Raw genomic sequence first — 20294 nt, forward strand, 5'->3', positions numbered from 1 at the left:
GTTAGAAGTAAACAGCACTTATATTGTGGGTGATGGGGGTGGGCCTTATCATGGCTGGTCCAAAGCACACTCAGATACCCACACCAAGGGCTCTGTGCTTCTAGAACCAAGCTAGGCAGAAGTACTATGACTATCATCACCATTTATAGCTGTACTTCCTTAGATGTTTGGATTGCTTCCTCTCTCAAGCCACACCCCATGCCAACATCAGCAGCCTACGGCACCATATTTGACAGTTGTAAGTCCCCATTCACTGTTGGATTAAGGCATCCTGAGGCCCCGAGCTACCCCAATTTAAGAAGCCCTGTAGCATTACTGAGATAGGAAAGGTATTATTTAAGAACATTTTTAAAAGACATGCAGATGCCCCTTATGACTAGAGGCCTTAAACTTTAGCATGCTAAGCTTATGCATACATCTGGCACTGTCTCCATTGTTTTTTCAGGGTTATAATATTATGGAAGCATCCAGACATCCAGATGTTCTGCGGAAGAGGAGCATTTATACCCAATAAATACTTAGCAGTGTTTCTATGCAGCTGCTACTGCTAGCAAGGTTGCGTAACATACAACATTTCACATGGCAAAAGGAAGCAGTTTCCAGTGAAACTAATTTCTGAGTAACAATTCACAGGGTTGTGCTTCAAAGAAGCCCCCAAACAAGTTTTTAAATAGATTGCGAAATACTTATCAATCTGGGAAATCTTTTTCTGCAGGAAACCAAGTAGAAGTAAATCTCAGAGGGAAAATATGGGTCTATCTGTCCGTGCAGAAGACTTAGCATTTACAAAGCACATTTTACGTTTCAAAGCACTTCACAAACCCACTATCTCAAAATTTGTTACAACAGCCCTGTAATGTAGACTCCTATTCTAACCTTTGTTTTTGCAGTGTGTTTTCCACTCTTAGGCTTGTCCGTTTGTGTCATAGAGTGGCATCCAACTTAGAAGTGAACTTAATTGGGTTTTCAAGGTTTCCTGGGTATCAAATATTGTGAAGTGGTTTATAGCTTCCTCCTCCTGGTAGGGCTCTGGGACTGTGCAGTCTCCCTATGGCTACACAGACTGGTCTTCTCCTAGGAGACCCAGTGGGGAGTTCAGCTCCTGAGCCAAGGACTCAGGAGCCAAGGACTCTAATTCACCGAGCTATCCAGCCAAGTAAATCTAATTGTGTTCAGTGGGTTTTGCTTCCAGACTAGAGGGTGGTCCCAAACAGTTGCCCCTATTGCTACACTCTATCACTGTGCTTCAGCCATATGTTATTATGACAAACTGCAATTTACTTTTCATACCTCTGGCAGGGGTAGGGAGTGTGTGTCCGTGTTGCTGTATTATCTCTATGTTAGGAAGGCAAATTCATCTGAGCATGTGATTTTAGTATATTTTTCATCGCTCCAAACGGACCCAAGAAACCAGAAGGAGACTGAAACTTGGAAAGGTAGCAATGAAAGAATTGGAAAAGATCATCAAGTGTAAGGATCACTGGAGAACAGGACCATCCACACTTTTGCATTTTTGATCATTATGTATGAATGTGAAAGTTGGACAGTAAAGAAAGCCGACAGGAAAAACAATGATTCGTTCATAATGATTCATTTAAAAATAGGCACCTCCTGAGGAGAGTTTTGCAGATACACTGGACTTGTGGAAGGTTGAACAAGTGGATCAAATCAAGCCTGAACTATTTATTGACAGGCAAAAATAATGAAACTGAGGCTGTCCGACTTTGGGCACATCATGAGAAGGCAAGATTCTCTTGAAAGGATAATAATGCTAGGAAAGGTTGAAGGCAGCAGGAAAAGAGGAAGACCAAGTACAAGATGGATTGACTTCCTAAAGAAACTAGAGACTTCAGCTTACAAAGGCTGAGAAAACATGTTTTAAATGCCAGCATTGGTGTGTATCTGCTTCAGTAAGTTAGAAAGTGAATAAAATGTAACATTTTAAAATCAGTGATAAGCTCACTCATTCAGAAAAATCATTAAACAAAGCAGACTAAAGACAGAAGATCGCCACTATGCCTGACATAGTGCTACTATGCTGTTCTCCCCCACCCCCGCCCCAAAGGATCAGCTTTTCTGGCATCTGCAAAAAAAAAAAAAAGGCAAGCTCAAAGAAAAAGCTGGAGGACAAAGATTTCATGATCATGTAAATCAAGAAAGACTGTAGGCTGACAGGCGCCTACTAATTTATTTCCTGCTATTTGCAGTTGCCTATCAATAGCAATAAATAAATCCTACACCCAGTTCCCTCAATCACGTTCTTTTTCTTTATTCATGTCAGAAACACCACCATACAATCAATAAACATTATCAAATAGCTTTCACAAGCATTTGGGGCCACTAACACCAAGTCTTCCGTAGTGCATGTTGAGAGGACACTGACGTAGATGTGAAGTTACCTGTTCTTCTCTGAACTCACAAAGGACTCTGTCACTGCAGAAACCCCATTTTCTTAGATCCATGTTGGTTCTGCCAATGTCAGTCTGTAGCCTATTCTCTTTAACCCAGTTCTCCACGCAACTGGGGTTAACACTTTTCTGGGGGTCCATCCATTTTACGAGGCAGGTAGTTCTTTCTTTCCACATTATTCTCCTGGCATTCTCTGCTGTTCCTTCAAGATCCATGATTGTTCTGAAAAAACTTTGCCCTGATTTTAATTTGGAAAGGGCTGGATGGTAGCCAAGGAGTAGATATCTATTTGATGTAGATGCTTTGAATCTTCCACAATTACCTGCCACCTCTCTTTGTATACTAGGTACAATGCCTGCTAGGTTTTGAATCAATAGGTGTTGGCTTCAGGCATCCAGTAATGATTCTACAGCTTTTAATTGAATGTGACATCCACCTGTTTTGCATGGGCTGAACTCTATCACACTGGGCTGGTGCAGAGTAGGGGAAGGCCAAGACTATAGTTCTCAGTGTTTATAGCTTGTGTGCCCAACTGCTTCCTGTTAGCTCTCAAAGAATACGGTTCCTTGTGAAGTACTTTTGTTTTGCATCAGGAAAACTTGGGAGAAAACCAAGAATGGATTTTTTCCCCCTGGGTTAAATGTGTGCACACAGTTGTTTTGTTTTCACTTCTTTGTATATATATGTGTGTGTGTGTCTCCATGTGCCACTGTTCTACAGCTGGCTCTAGTTAATAGATAAATACTGTAGTAATAAAACAGAGTTAAGCAGATCCTGTAAGTCTACAATCTGCCCAGCTTGACGTAGACACCTTGTCAAAGGTTAGTGAACAAAATACTATGGCTCTTCTGGAATCAATCCCAAGGGTGGGATCCCCCTAACAGCACATTGTGTTTAGCAAGGATTTACTAATGGGTAAGGAACAGATCTTGAGAATTGCCTAGTTCTTTTTGGAATAAATTCCAGAGTTCTCTAACAGTAAAACCCCCGGGTAGGCTGTCTGGAGTATTCTTGGAGCTGTAGTCCAAAGGGTATTTGGTTTTATTTCATTACATTTATATCCTGCATTTCCACCCTCAAAGTGCTATACAAAGTGCTATACATGGCTTTTCTCCCCACTTTTGCCCTGCCGTGTCAACCAGAAACAGAATAATTACTCTTACTTAAGGACTGCAGCCTTAGCCAACTCAATTCAGCTGCAGAACTTAGAATATGTTGTGTGGTCTCCCCCCCCCACCCAAGAAGAAGGTGGGTGAGTTTCAGATATAATAATACATCAGCCAGTGGCCATGCTGGTTGGGGGCTTCTGGGAGTTGTAGTTCAAAATGACAACTTATCTGACTGGCCACTGCCACTCCAGTGCACTGCTCATGTCAGGGGCATGCAAGAGCCCTGTCCATTGCAGAGCAGGCTGAGAAGCAGCAGCTGACAGGTTCTTCCTCCATAGCTGGTCTCCTCTGAGCCTTGACTCCTGATTAATCTAGAGGGCTGGCAATCACATCAAAAGGCTTTGCTGCAGTGGGGGGTGGGGGGGTGTCTGCCAGCTCCTGCCTGAGGAGCAATTAGCAAGGGGCTCTTAATGGGAGACTGAGAATCTTCTCCTCCCCCCCGCCCCACTATGCAAGGACTTCTTCAGAGGCAAACAGAGAGACCACCCTGCAGCAGTGCCAGCGAACTATAGTTTATGCTCTTGGGTTGACAAACTCTGGAATGCAGAGAATGCCCCTTGCATGTAATGTGCGAAATCTGTCACCCATTACCAAGTCAATGACCTGTCTCTTTATCACCTCCCCCCCCAAGAGAGCATATTACTTTGTGTTAGTCTAGACATACACTTTTTCCAGAAGCCAAGTCCCCATCTTTCCTTATTATTAGATTATCTATTACATTCATATCCTGCCTTTCCGGCAGTGAGCTCAAGTTTGTGTGGATGTCTCTCCTTCCCTTCCTCTTATCCTCACAACATAGCTATCCTCAGATGGCAGATGCTGGGAAGGGTGGCAGCAAGGGCATGGAGAAGAGAGATGTGTCTTGTTTGCACCACCACCCTCAAAGTTCACCCATGCCTATAAGTCATGATGGCTACATTCTAACTCTGGCTTCAGAGGCAGTAAACTTTTAAGACTGCAATCACAGGGAAAGTGGGGGGGGGGGACTATGGTATGAAAACTCCGCGATTTTGTGCCAAGCTGTGTCTATAGAAAGATAATAAATACTCTTGAAAGCTTGTGATTTGAAAAAGAATAGTAATTTTAACTGTCTCTGGAAAACTACTCAGGGATATATCAGAAGAGAAATTCTAACATTAGCTAGTATCCTATTGTGTAGTTCTGCCAGTGCAACAAGTGCATTGTGACTGATAGTAGCAGATTATTGCCAATTAAAGAGTTCCTGCTGCAATTTCAGGTTGTTTTTGTCTTATTGTGCGCAATTCACATGCAACTGAAAATTGTAGCAGAAACACTTTAATTAGCAGTGACCTCCTGCTGCCAGTTACATCATTCTTGCTGGACCAGCAGAACAGCGCAAAAGGATTTCCACCCACCCACCCCAGTTCTGGGACTGGCTTTGATGAGTACAAGTATTTCATTGCAGCCAAGATGGTGATATGGAGCTGCTTTTTTTTCTAGGGCAAAGAAGAGGTATCTCCTGGAAAAGAAGCAGGAAGGAAGCTGAGCTTAAAAGTAGCAATTTATATATCTCTCATACTTAGAAAAATTAGACAGAGAGATACTAGGTCTAGCTAGATATGTTTCTGACCACAGGTTTGAATTATTTGTCACAAGCGTCAGTGCTTAACTTTAAACGATAATCCTACACGACCTTAGCTGGGTAATAAAGTCAGCAGGCAAAATCCTGTTGCATAGCTTTGTGCCCAGAGCAACTGGGATCAAGCACCAGAAACATTTAATGTACACTTCTTTAAAGCATCCTCTCTCAGCTTCTACTTCTGAGGCTCCCTGGGGTTCCCTTTTGCCCTGGGAAAGCTTTTGGGAACCTCAAGGTGGTGAGGGAAGTCTTTAAAAGTCAAAAATTCCCCTGGACCACTGCTGCCAGTCCAGTGGTGATTTCCGACTTTTAAGAGCTTCTTGCATCGTCCCAAGGATCCCAAGGCTTCTCTGGTGCAAAGCAGAGTCCAAGGGCGCCTCAGAACCTAAAATGGAAGAATTGGAAGCTTTTTTTGTTGCTGTTATATGCCATCGTCGGAACCAACTTATAGTGATCCTAATATGGCTTTCAAAGTGAGATATTTATGGAGTGCCTTGACCAGTTCCACACCCACAGTGAGTTTCCATAGCTAAGTGGGGATTTGAACTCACATCTCCTGTGTCCTAGTCCATCACTTTATTCACTACATCACACTGGGTATCAGGAAGGTTTTTAATTACTGTAAATGAAATATCTCTAGTGCTTGATCTGACTTGGGCTGGGCGTAAATAGGATTTTGCCCAATAAATTCTGCTTCCAAGAAGATACATATAAGGAGATTGTATGATAAGTTACCCATTCCAGTCTTGTAAAACCAGTCAAGGTGGACAAAGAGCAAGCACACAATACTCGCAAAATATTACAAAACCCTGAATGTTTGTTATTATTGTTTCTTATTTTTCCACAAATTCCAACTCTTGTCACCTCAAGGTAATAATGAAGGCAATCCTGGGCTCTCAAAGACTATGCCAGTGGAATGCAAACCAGTAAGGCCCTGGAGGTTGGATTCCAATGCCCTCATCTGAGAACCATGCTAGCTAAGATAGGGTTATCACCAGAAGATTGGCCTCCAGGGGACAAACTGGTCAGAGCAACCAAAAATATGTGGAGGTTTGTGTGATTTGTACTGGTGAAAAAGCTGTCCATACTGAAATCAAAGATCTTAAAGCAGTGCTTCTCAACCTTGGGTACCCAGATGTTTTTGGACTAAAACTCCCATAAGCCTTCACTACTAGTTGTGCTATCCAGGATTTCTGGTGGCTGTAGTCCAAGAACACGGGTTACCCAAGATTGGGAACCACTGTCTTAAAGGTATTTAAGGTTTTAGTAGCAGTAGTAATAGCAGCAGTTGCTCACTACCATCCATGAGGATGAGAATTAACACCACAAGCAAATATTGCAAGCTGTTGGTGCAATCTAAAATGTTTTATTCATGGGGTTTCATAACAGCATTATGATTCTCTTTGTGTCATGGAACTGTCATGGTTGGCTTATCCACACTTGTTTGTTTGTTTGTTGTTGTTTTATAATGGTAATTTGAAAGTTGGCGCAGATCTAAATAAATGTGCATGCAGTGTTAATGAATCCCTAGGAGAAGAGGTGTCTGAAAATAAGCAAGGGACATAATTATAGTAGATACAGAGACCCATGTGAGCAGAGGACCATCTTTTCAGGGTTACAGGCAGAAATGCAGAGCCAAATTATCACAGGAAAGTATTAGAAAGCCTAATCAGTGCATATGTGCTCACACTGTGCAAAAAGGCTCACTGGGTTTCACATTACCTCACCAGCCAACCTTCCACCTTCATTCCAAATGGCAACCTGGGGGGTAGCTGAGGAATTTTTGCTCAGGGGCCTTTTAGAGTTCTGCAGCCACTGAATGGCAGGTGCCAGACTTTTGGAAAGAGCTGGAGCACTGGGTTCATTGCCATCCCAAGAGCCATTAGTCTCTGCTTACATTCCAGCAGGCTTGGCAACAGTAGGGCAAGGTGCTTCCTCATGGCCAAGAGCTGCACGGGAGGGAAACCTGTGTGAGAGCATTGGAGAGGAAGGCTGGAAGAGCTGACAAGCTGGGGGCACAGGGCTTCTGACGTCATGCCTTGCCTACTACTCTGTTTTCTCAAGATAAGTGTGACCTATTCACACTCACTCTGTCATGGGGGCAGGAGCCGATACTCTGCGTCTAACTTGACCTTCAATTGTAGCCTGGAGACATTCGCAGACAATAAAACAGCCATGGTCCTTTTCCACAGAAGGTCCCCAAAAGCTCCCTCCAAAGCTCCATGGGCAATTAATGCTGGCTCCAGGCTGAGGAAGGGGTGGTGGACTAACTAAGAGCAAAGAGAAAAGGTATTTCTCTTCTCTAAGGTGGCCCATTCTGTCTTCACCACTGTCCCTTCTGAGCCCTTGTCTATCCTCTCCCCATAGACCCAGTCCACAGAACAGTCCAGCATAGAGTTGGGCACCTGGAGCCCTATACATAGCTTGGAACTGCATCTCCCATAAGCCCTCATCAGTGGCTGTATTGGATGGTAGTTGCAGGTTTTTAAAAACAACTGCAGGTCCATATATTCCCTAACCTTGATTGAGAGGATCAGACAAGGGGCTTATGTCGCTCTATCTCCTCCTTTACCTGCTCTCTCTCTCTCTCTCGCCAGTCAGGAGAATCTCCCAACAGCAAGTTTTCTATTTTGTTAGGATTAAATTTTAAACTGTTTGCCCTCATCCAATCCGTTATCGAAGCCAGTCAGCACTCAAAGGTCCAGACAGAATCTGCTGCAGATGAAGAAAAGGAGAGAAAGAGCCGCATGTCATCTGCATATGGATGGCAGCAAACTCCAGAGCTCCAGATGACCTCACCCAGTGACTTCCCATACGTAGATGATAAAGGACACTGATAATATGACTGACCCCTGAGGGTCAGTCATATTATTCAATATGACTGGCCTCATATTGAATGACCCAAGGGATCAAAACCACATCACCAAGCTGAACCATCTGGGTGCCACCTTTGAGGAAGGCTCAAAGCCAGTGAAGCACAAGATCTTTCATTCAGTCTATCCAGAAGGAGGCCATGGTTGACTGTATCAAACACTGCTGAGACACCAAGGAGTGTCAACAAGATAGTGCAGGAGGACTATCAAAATTTACTTACAGAAGTTGGGTGTGCTTGATTCTGTGCTGGCAGGTAGCACCAGTGCGAGCTATACTGCCACTTAAGCTGTAAAGTGAAGCAGCAATTTTACCAGCACCCAAAATATTCAAAAGAAGTTGGAGGGAGGATGACGGCAGAACCATTCTTTCTGCCACACCAAAGTTCCCTCTTAGGTGCACGCAACTCTCCATCCCTCCGTGCAACCTTCCTCCTCCTCCGCACACCAACAGTGACCATTTCCAGCCCCTTTGGTTCCAGCTGCAATGGAACTTTGTATGGAGGGGGTGGGAATCACCTGCAAGGGGCTGAGCCCCACCCAGCAGGGCTGAACATTAGAAGGAACATTGTGCCACGCCAACCCAATTGCCCTGCTTGCTCCTTGGCTGGTTATATGAACAACACTTTGGCCCCACTGGTTCTTTTTGGTGGGTTTTTTAAAAAGGCAGTTTTGGTGAACTCTTTATTTTTTATTTTTATTTTTTAAAATTGTTGTAAGCCGCCCAGAGACCTTTGGGTAGATTGGGCGGCATATAAGTTAAATAAAATAAATAAATAAATATAATGTCTTAGCCCTGACAGCTTGGCTCTGAGTAGCTGTGGGACTCAGGCATTATTCATGTAGGATGATAACAAAACAGCTAGCATATGTAGTTAAGTACAGTATGTAGTTAGAATGGCAAGAAGAAAAGAGAGCAGCGAGAGCTGCCAAGCTCAAGCAGGAAAGTATGGTGAGGGTGGCTCTGGCACAGTCCCCTGAACTGAACGTTACCACCTTGGTGGCAGCCAGAGTCTGCCTAACAGACAGGCCCGTCTTGGTTACATATCTGCTGCTCTAATGAAGATGGCATAAGGAGGTGAGCTTAGAGGAAGGATGCCAGAATTACCAATCTTCATGTAGACCACGAAAAGGCAAGAGGGAAGGTACTCAAGCCATTTGTCTATACTCAGCTCCATTCCAACAATGTAAATGTACCCAAAACTAGCAGAGACATTAAAATGATAACAAAACACAGGATTCTCTACCACACACTCACTCTACTACATTAGAGTTTAAAACCACAGGGATATATAAGTACTAAAAATAAATGCCAGGTGCTCCAGTGAATGGAGAATTTTCTCCACCCCACAGATAAAGGGTTAGGAGGTCAATTCTGGCACCTGCCCCTGTTAATGAATGATGAGAAGGGAAATTGACTCAAAGGAGCTAATTAAAATGTATATATAATTTCCCTCCAGGATCATAACAGCTGCTAGTTCATTGTTTGTGATTTTAAAAATAAAGGCTTCTTGGCAAGTGGTAGGTTGGATGGGTGGAGAAAGCCTAGCATCCTGTTCACAGATAGAAGATGGTAAGAAAGTAACAATGATTGGGAAACTTCTGTTTTTAGATTACAGCTCCCAGAATCCTGCAGTCAGTATGGATAGCCTTTATGCAAGATGGGCATTCCCAAAAGAAACTTACCTTTTTGTAATCCCAAAAAGGACCTTTCATCATCTCTACTGTTGCTATCTGCAATATTTTCTAACTGATAGTGAGGCTATCAATTAGTGAGCTCCAAAAGGTCCTAGCATTAACAGTCGTGCTCAGATCTTGCAAATTAAAAGCTAAGCCAATTTTTTATAGATTCAATCCATCTAGCGTTAGGTCTCCCTTTTTCTTATGAACTTTTGTACTATGCTCCAATGACCAGCACATGTTGCAATATTATCTCTTGTGACCCTTACTTTTCTGAATCCAACTTGAACATCTAACATGTATAGTACAAGTCTTTGTTGTAAAATCTTGAGAGTCACTTTGCTTACATGGGAAATTAATGAGATGATCCAATAGATACCACAATCATTTACATTTTCTTTCTTAGGAATTTCTAGATACATTGAACATTTCCAATCTAGACATTACTTTGTCTTCCATATTCATTGGCATATTCTTATTAGAATTTTGATAGCTTCAGTCTCCATAGCTTGGAATAGTTCTACTGGTATCCCATTTATCCCTGTTGATTTATTACTTGCAACTGTTTGACAGCAGATTTTTCTTCACTTTCTAAAACTGCAGGTTCTTCTTCAAATGAAACTGTCATCCTTGCATTTCTTTATTGTTCTTCGATATATTATTTACACTGTCTCGTTTCCCCCTTTTTAATTGTTCCTTACAATGATTATTATAACAGCTCATTAACAGTTACTGAAAATTACATTTAGGATTCTGATCCTATTTCTCTCACCTTTTGTTTCTTATCTGTCAGTAAGAAATCTAAGAGTTTCATCAGCAATTCTTTGAGACTTCTTGGGGGCAGGACTATGCTAAGAGGTTTTTTGCATTCCTTCTTGATAATATCTCTAGTTTCAAACCACATTTTTTTCTGGTTCACAGTCAACTGACTTTAGTAATGCAAATCTATTATTTGCATAGTCCTTACCTTCTTCTGAAGTATTTAAATTGTATTTTGGCACTGCAATTGCTTTTGTTCTATTCCAAACTTTGATATTAACACTTCATTATATTTACTGGGGATATGTACAGGGCAACCTTTCAGATTTCATTCATTTAGGTTCTATCAGGGGGGTGCCTCATTCATTTTGAGTTTTTGTTTTTTGGTGTTTTGTTTTGTTTTTTGCAAAAGATACAGTGAAAGCCCCCTCAAACCAAAGCATCTAGAATAGAGATGGGGACGACTGACCATTTTGGTGAGTCATCCCGCTTCGTGAGTTGTCAAAAAGTTGACGACTCACAAAGCACAAAGTTGCCCCCATGAAGTGACAAACTGTTGATTCGTGGGGGGTTATTTAAAAAAATACTCCCACCCCGCGCCGCACCACCCCATCCGCCGACACCCCTTTTCCATAATCATTGCCACCACTGCCTAGGTCTCCATCAGGCTTCCTCAGCCACAGAGTGTAAAATGGGAAGCTGGTTGCCCTTTGAAAAGATGGCAGCTGCAGCTTCATTTAGGGTAGGGAAGCTGCAGCCGCCATCTTTGCAAAGGGCAGCCAGTTTCCCTTTTTACACGCCATGGCTGCAGAAGCCTGATGGAGACCTCGGCAGTGGCAGCAACAATTACGGTAAGGGGGTGTAGGCAGGGGTGGGGAGGCTAAGGTAGGGAGCGGAAAAGGTTGGGGGGTAGGCTGTGGGATTGGATGGCTGCCTATCAGCCCGCTGATCAGTTGATTGGCGGCCAGTAGGCAGAATGTTTTTTTTTTTTAAATTATGGACAAAAATGGGGAAATATTCATCACACCGTATTTGTCAGGATCTAAAACTTGACGAATACGGATCGACAAATATTTAACAAATCAGCTATTTTCATCGAAAAAACCAATCTGTTTTTATATTCACCCCCATCTCTAATCTATAATATGGAAAGGTTTTCCTCCAACACCATCACTCAACAATCAGCACACAACAGTAGGCAGAAAAACTATTCCAGGAAATGAAAGAGACGGAAAAACTGGGGAAATCCCTCCAAAAGTCCAGAAAAAAAAAAACCACAAAAAGATCCACAGGGACAGAGAGCGCAATCAAGATGGAGGACCACATAGAGGTCAGCAGTACCCAGATCTCATGTAAAAGGAAGAACCAAAGCAAAAGAACATTCTTCACTGGTTTCAACAACAAATACTTCTCTTTCTACAACTCAAAATTCTGACAGCTCAGGCACTCTGATTGGCTTCTGACAGCAGCTGTTGGAACATTAGTTGATTAAACACTTCCAGGACAGTTTGAGAGACAAGAGGTGAAGGAAAGAGCAAATTAAAGAGGGAAACACAAACAAAATCTAAAGCTTTTGTGATCCTTCCTTTCATTAAAATGAAACATTCAGATTGCAAATGTTTTCTTATAACACAAATATGGGGAATTCAGAGAGCTGTAGTCCAAACAAATCTACACACTACTAGTCCATATCACATCTTGCTTCTTGCCTTGCTTTTTCAGAAAGAGCCAAGGTTCTCCATCTCCTACTTCCCATTATATAGCCTTTTTTATTTCTATATTGGCCATCTGGTGATATCCATTATTTGTAGCTATTTGTACAATTGTCTGAAACACACATTTGCAATGAGAAATTTTTTTTTGCTTCTATGAGTCATTTTCCTGCTTCATACCAGATTCTGATAATGATTGGTTCTGTTTTTGGGAGTTTTTAAAATCTTCTGCATTCAGGTTATCCATTATTACCCGCCTATTTTGTTTCGGTGTGTGATAAATCTCCTCCCAAATCATTGTGTAAAACTTTCCAATTTCTTCTTCTTCAACATTTGTAATTGGTGTGAAGCCTTGAATGGTGGGTATGTTGACAGCCTTTCCTTGAAGTCTGAATTATAGCGTACAGACAAATTTCAAATTATAGTCCCTAACTGCTTGGTCTACACCTGACTTCACTTTAAAAGCTAGTTTTCTTTTAGTTTATTTCCAGAGTTATTTACTTTGGAATTATCTTGATTTCAAATGTCCTTTTTCACTTTATTTCACTCACCTCCCTGACACAGTCTAACCATCTCCTCATGTTAAGGTATGTATCCAAGAATGGTTTCTTAATCTCTAGAAACGTACTTAATCTAATGGGTGTTGCTATGTCTTTCCCTCTCAGAATCAAACAACTGTGCATGCATTTCCAAAATGATGGATCTTCCTGGCCCAAAACAGAAGCTAGGAAAAGGCTCGAAAATGATAGAAGGGATCTGAGTGAAAAAGAAATTTCAACTCCCTATAACCACTGCTGTCAACATAAATTCTGAAATTACAGTATATTCAAGTATGTAAGCCTATTGTTTCTGCAACAAATGTTTGTTTTCTTTTATTGTGACACTGGAGTCTTTTGCAGAAGAAATGTTTTTCAGGAAAAAGCAATGGCAGTCTCTCTCTCTCTCTCTCTCTCTCTCTCTCTCTGTGTGTGTGTGTGTGTGAGAGAGAGAGAGAGAGAGAGAGAGAGAAATTTACGGTGACTTTTACAACTGCATGACAGGGAAAATGCATTTTTCTGGTCATTTACTCAAATGAAATAACAGATCATATCAAATCACGTTGGGACGATAGTGTAAACTAAATTCTATGCCAGAAGTGTTTCTATTGATTTGGGTTTTGGCTGAGGGGTCAGGGGACAAACCACTTTCTAAGAAAGCAAAATCTTGTCCTCTAGAATTTCCCTGGGTTGCCTCTGGATGCCCCACTCCCTCTTAAGAGAGGACACCCCACAACTTGGGAACTATTAGTTTAAAGAGGAGTTTTTATTCTCCATTCAAGAGTATCAAAATATTTTTCCAGTGGGAGAAATCAGGCTGTCGTGGTATAATTCACAAGCATAGTGGGTGACATGACAGCACATTGCATCTCTATGTGCACACTAAAATATTAAAGAAATTTAGGATGGGGAGGTTGCTCACCTCCACAGACACCCATGCCTTTTTCATTATTTTCTCATTCACTGTCCAAAATACTGCTGCACAACTTGAAGTTACACACCTGCAGTAGTTGTGCTAGTGCTAAGGTGTAAGTGTAATCCCTGAAGCACTTCCACCAGTGCATTGTGCAATCAGTCATGCTGTGGATTTGCAACTGATTAAGCAATTGCATAGCACAATTCCTTGTTGCTGAGCATAATTTACACTTGCATAACTTTGTTAGACTACCATGAACAGGATTTCCCCCTACCACTACTAGCATAATTCTTCTTTATTCACATGATCGTTCCCATCTTTCCATGTCTGTGGTAGGATTAGAAACAGCAACTGACAGATAAGAGTTCCACAGCCAACTCTTTACAAGATAGTATCTTCATACCTTCTTCCGCTCTTTTTCCTTACTCATTACTTGTTTTCTGTGTGTAACTGCTTTCTCACTTCTCTTCCACTCCTTATGGGGATCTGGAGTCTCCCCCCCCCCCCACATACTCTCTTCTGCATTTGGCATATTAATGCCCACCACAAATACATGCAACATTCTAAGGATCCTTATCCCACCCATAACCGCACTTCTTAGCATAAAACAATAATTAAAATAAAATGATCGTCTGTCAAAGGGAGAAAGAACACACAAGTCAAGTTCTCCTGTTCATTACATTAAAAGTGACATTGGTGTCAGGGAAGAACACAGCCTGGAAATATTTGGGGGGGGGCTTATCTACAATTCCCAGAATGCCACAGCAATATAACCTTCCCACATTCTGGAAACCATAGGGGGGGGGGAGTTTCTGAGCTCTGAAAATGTACACAGAGCTAGCAATTACGTACTCTACCAAAGCAGATATATTTTGGATGTAACGAATCTCTTCTTAAGTAGCCAATTTATTTAACAGAATTAGTTCATTCTTCCTCTACGAAGGCTTGATGGAAAGTTCTAACAAATTCCAAACATTGCTTCCACCTGCAGAAAACATGTTATCATTTGTGGGCTTGCTCATGATGGCTCAAACTCTTTCATTTGCTTCACCCTGTGATTTCTCATAACAAAGGAGCCAACATGAGTTTAGAAAAGCATCCCTAATTAACTGTCTGTTTTCATTCTTGAGTGGATTTCACTGTTCACAGCAAAAATACTGAAATGGTAAAATTATATCCAACACAAACTTTTGAGAAATTATTTTTTTGGACTACAAGTTTCAGATCCACCCACCCACCGTTGGCATGAGGCCAGGAGAGTTAGGCATTGTTGTCCAAAAGGTAACTTTTCTCAGGGTGCAACTAAACAGTGAGGAAAATACCCTTGCATTTTTTTTTCAAATTGTGCATGAAATCACTGTTTCTGTCCAGGCATCAAATAATAGGCAGGAATCAGCAGAGGCAGAGAGTTGTGTTTGCACAGAAGAAGCTGCCTTTGACAAGTACTAATTGACAATTTCCACTTCTTTTTAAAAAAAATTACGTTTCCTGAAATGACCTAACAATAGTGTTCAAGAACTGCTTGAAAGCCTTTTAGAAAAAAAATATAAACTATTTCCAGACATCAGGCACTACTTCAAGTGGGACCACCCCTGCAAGCACCCTTTTGCCTTCGGATCAGGTGATTACATTGGCCACAGCAAGCAGACAAAAGCGATGCCACCCCAATCAAAGCATATTTAAACCGCCCCTGCTGGCTCAATGAAAAACGGTGAATCTTCACTAAAAAGAGACAACTCCACAATGGGCTTCTCCATATTGAGTTTTAAATCATGTAGCTGCCAGATTTTATTCTGAATTCATCTGTGTCTAATCTGTTGCACACTGCAGTGTAAAAGGCCAACACGGCCCCCCACTCACTCCAGTTCCAATTCAATAGTAAAGTGTCTTCGTATTCTCTCCCATACAAAGGAGACCTAAGGTGATGAAGTTTTGAATCAGTTGGAGTGTGCTGAACATAGTTTATTGGAAACAACTCCAGGATAATCCCTGGTTTCGGAAACAGGGTATGTTTCATCCACCATTTATTTCCTGAATTTATACTTCCACAGAAACCACACTCACCTTGCAAACCTGCTTAAAATCCCAGTGTTGAAAACAAGGCTTGTGACATGCAGGCTGGGATCCTATATCCACTTCATATAATGGGAGTAAGCTACATTGAATTTAGTGGCCCTTATGTCTGAGTAGGCATGTGTAAACTGAGTCGGTAGCTGATTCATCAAGTAGGATTAATACATCAAAAGCCTTTTTTTTGTTTCCAAGATGGCAACATGATTAATCAGACACATTCTCCTGTCATTCTAATGACTCCGAACCATGAGCCTTCCAGATGTTTTTGTGGACAAGCCCCACCAGCTCCATCCTGCATTGCCAGTCACAGGAGATAGTGGGAGAAAACACCTGGATGCCCAGCAGAGGTTGCCCACTGCTAATCTATGAGAAGTATTATTATTATTATTATTATTATTATTATTATTATTATTATTATTATTATTATTATTATTATTATTATTATTATTATTATTATTATTATTATTATTATTATTATTATTATTTATTTATTTATTTATTTATTTTATTTATTTTATTTTATTTTATTTATATCCCGCCTATCTGGTCGGTTAAGTAACAACATGAGTGAAATGTTCTTTTCTGATCGGCAGTGAGCCTGCCACAGGTGTCCCCTCCATCACCAGACACAAGATGAATATCCTTTTTATCTTTCTGAACTGAGGCACCCAGAGTTTACTAGCTAGTCGCCAAGACAACATGAATATTTGACTTTTCTGATAACGGCTGAGAAGTCACTAGCAGCTAAATACCAGGCGGCAACCTATGGCTCTGCAGATGTTGACAAGCTGCTAACCCCATCATTTCTAGCGGTTTAGTTAATGGGTGAAGGTCTCTGGGAGTTACAGTTGCCCTAGGCTACAATGCTGGACCAAAACCTGAGGGATGCAATGAGCCACAAGAATAACCTTGTAACAGTCACTCACTCTGTCACCCAGACCTACCTCACAGGGTTGATGTGAAAATATAAGTGCAAAGGAGAACAGCCATCCATAGTGCTTCATGTCTGTTCTGGGAGAGGTAGGGCTTAAGTGTAACTAATAATACAAAACAACTATCCCACACAGAAACTGCATAAGCTCTGAGTATTTGCATAGGCAACCCACCCCTCAACATGGGCTCTACCCCCCCCCCAATACACCCTGCAGCTCCTTTTCCTGCGCTGGGAAGCAGTTCACATTGGATGCACAATACCCACAAAATCCCCCATTCAGGGCATGGAGAAGTTGCTTTTTCTGACTGTATCTCACAGAATTCCTTGACAAACACAGCCATTCTGTGAGAATTCCTTTACAAGCATAGCCGGTGGCCAGGGACATTGGGAATTGTGTGTGGATTTTTTATTTTTATTTTTTTTTAAAGCTGGATTTCCCACTCATCTATAGGCATACACAAGGTCTAACACACCCTTCACAGAAGAGCACTGGGATCTGGGGATGGAACATTAAAGGCCACAGTACATAAGCATGGCCGTGTGGGTGGTCCAGAATTAGACGTGGGTACAAGAGGAAGCTGGAGTGAAAGGCATTCTGTTTGAGAGCTAACTACCCCACGTGCAGCACAAGTGCCTCCTGACATTTACCCCTCCCTGCCTCCAAAGCCATCTTTGGCTCTAAAGCAATAGGGGCAAGGTCTTGGAAATCCCCTCTGCCTCACCATTGCAGAGGGAAAAGGAGGAGGTGGTGGTCTTGGTGATCTCACCCTCTTTGTGTTAGGTTTGCAAGATCAGTGACGAAGTGGGCTGGTGGCAGGGGAGAAGGACAACAGGAGGGGAACTGCGACGGGCAGGAAACCAAGAACACATCAGACGTACTATATTTAGAGCTTTTTATTCAAGCTGAGGACAATATTCCTTGATTTCACATTGTTTCAGAGAGGGCAGAGGGCAAGAGAGCTATTGAAACCCTTTGTCTTCAGAGATGCCACTTTGTCTGGGTCCATGGGGGTATGCGGGGGGGGGGGGGAGGGCACACTTTAGTCCACTCAGATGTTATGTGTTGTGGGCATTTCTGTTAAAGAAGATGTCCTGACTTGGGAAAGAGAGAGCTGTTGTTATTGATGGTGTGGTTGCTGCCTCGGGGCTGCTGCAACACTGCCTTTCTTTTCTATGAAATATGGAATAGAGCAAAATCATTTGTTGTTTTGTGTCTAACATTAACAGTAGTCACCTTTGAGAGAAAGGCGAAAGCAGGGTGGATTTAAGGTCTTCAGTTGAGCAGGAAAATACTACAAAAACAATAAAATCTAGCAAAGATGCGTGGAAGCAACACAGCCACCTGCCAAGCTGGCATCTTCCATGGCCATGCTGACAGATGATGGGAGTTGCAGTTACAACACAGAATGGTGACAGGATGGTGAACACTGGGCTATGGGGTTGTCTGGAAGCAACACTTTTCCATTTGCCTTTAGATAGCTGGCAAAAATTGCACTGTGCTAGCACACTTTCAGTGATTAATAATTCTTGATTTTAAATTGTGGCCTTGCTTGTCCTGTACTGTGGTACATATTTTATTTGCTTTGTCCACCCACCTGTTAATCTTCAAGTATTCATGCAGCACCCCACAGAATGTATGGGCTGATTCACATGTGTAATAATCCTTGCTAGACAATTCTCAGTTAACTATCTTTATTCAATAATATGGTGTTAAAACTGGCATCAGGAGCTAAAAGACCTGTCTACAGTCAACCTGTAGTGCCTGATGTTCATACCCATACAAATAATCATTGTGTTTTGTGGGGTCGAATACTCCTAAAATAAAGACAAGCTTTTAAAAGAAAGGAAACTTGAGTAACTCTAAAGAGACAGAATAAGAAGACCCGTGTCTCATCTCAACTCAAACATATACAAAGAAAGTAGGACTATTTAAGCATCATAAAAGATATAAGGTTATAACCTATAGGGCCCAAGAGCAGCTCACTAAGGGCCTGTCCAGACAGGGGAATTTGGAGCAGTCTGGTTCACACTTAAAATGGTTCTTACCTTCAATGCACTCCATTTTATCTCTCACTTGAGCAATCCTTCCCACTTATACTGGAGATGTTTATTCTTCTGTGAGAAGAGTCCATACAAGTCTTTTGATCGCCAGTTTACTCATGAATAAGGCTTACCCGGTTTATGCGCGAGTAAGGATGCAGCAGCAGTGGACTGTGGTGATGGTGTTGGCATGAGGGGAAAACACTGGGGAGATGAAAGGCAGGTAACCCCTCCATTTAACATACCCCCTTCCTCACCTTTTCTTGCAGCTGTCAAGTTAGCTGGATGCACTGGCTTTCTTTTTTATTTGTAGTTAAATAAAGTAAGTGGCATATGGAAAAATAAATGCATCCACCTAGTATGGCATTCCTTTCAGTTAAGGAAATATTTTTAAAAAGAAGATAAAAATAGAAGAGGGGTTTTCTCCACCCCACCCCCTTTTAATGTCACAACCCACCTATTATATCACAGGGTTGTCACCTTTGATAATGCCGCCCACAGTTCCATCTGGGTGCAAACCATCCAAACAAGCTACACAATGAGATAGTTAGGGCTGCACTGGATTGTACCAAAAAGAATGTATGCCCTAGCATTGTGCCAGAAAGGTGTGCAACAGCTCTTAAAGGGCAGGCTGGATCAGTAGAAACACATGTGGTCATCGTAATTTGGTTCAAATCAAACTGTACAAACCGCTATAGGTATATATAGTCTGCATAGGTCCCAATTCAGGAATCAGAAGCAAAAGAGAGCGCTATTTTACAATCAAAGACCCATGGTTTTGAAATGATTTGAGGCATCCTAAGAACCTGCCTTGCTCCCCCTTCCTCTCTCTCTCTCTCTGCCTGTATAGATTTCAGATACACAGTTGGGGATAGGGACTGTGGGGGGAATAGGACATATTGTATGAGTGACATCCGCACCTGTGTAGAACTGCACATGCTGAGGCAAAAGGGTCTCATTACAATCTCAGAAGTTGTAATTGGAGAGAAACATTCATGGCTGCAGACGTTAGGGCAACTCCCCACTGTGACCTCCCACCCCTTCATTACCCAAAGAGAGAAGAAGATGCAGCCTAATTATACACACAAAGCTAGTCATAACTGCCAAATAAACGTTATCAAAATATGGTATTCAGAACATCCTGCTCAAAAATGCGGCAGCTTTCCCCAGTCCAGTATCCTCCAAATGTATTAGATCACAATTCCTATCATCCTCAGACAGCACAGATAATGCAGATGGGAGCTGTAGTCCAAGACACCTGAAGACACCGGGCTGAGGAATTCTGCCGTGTGGAATACACTGCCAGAAGGAATCATTCAACACCTTATACTTCATATTATATATCAAATAAATAGTGCCTAAGGGACAGAGAATAAAAACTGTCTGGATGGTTCATTCAGTTGGAACAAGCAGTGGGGAGTTCAATTCTCCACAGTGCCTCTCAGGAGAACAGTTGACCTATGTGGCTTTGGGCGAGCTAAATGGTCCCAGAGCACCTCCAGAAATAAAGGACTGGTTAAACCACTTCTAAGTACTTTATACCTAGAAAATTCTGAGAACAGTTATCAGAACTCAAAATCAATTTTGATGGCATGA

Source organism: Pogona vitticeps, chromosome 5, assembly GCF_051106095.1.
Source record: "Pogona vitticeps strain Pit_001003342236 chromosome 5, PviZW2.1, whole genome shotgun sequence".
Classification (NCBI taxonomy): domain Eukaryota; kingdom Metazoa; phylum Chordata; class Lepidosauria; order Squamata; family Agamidae; genus Pogona; species Pogona vitticeps.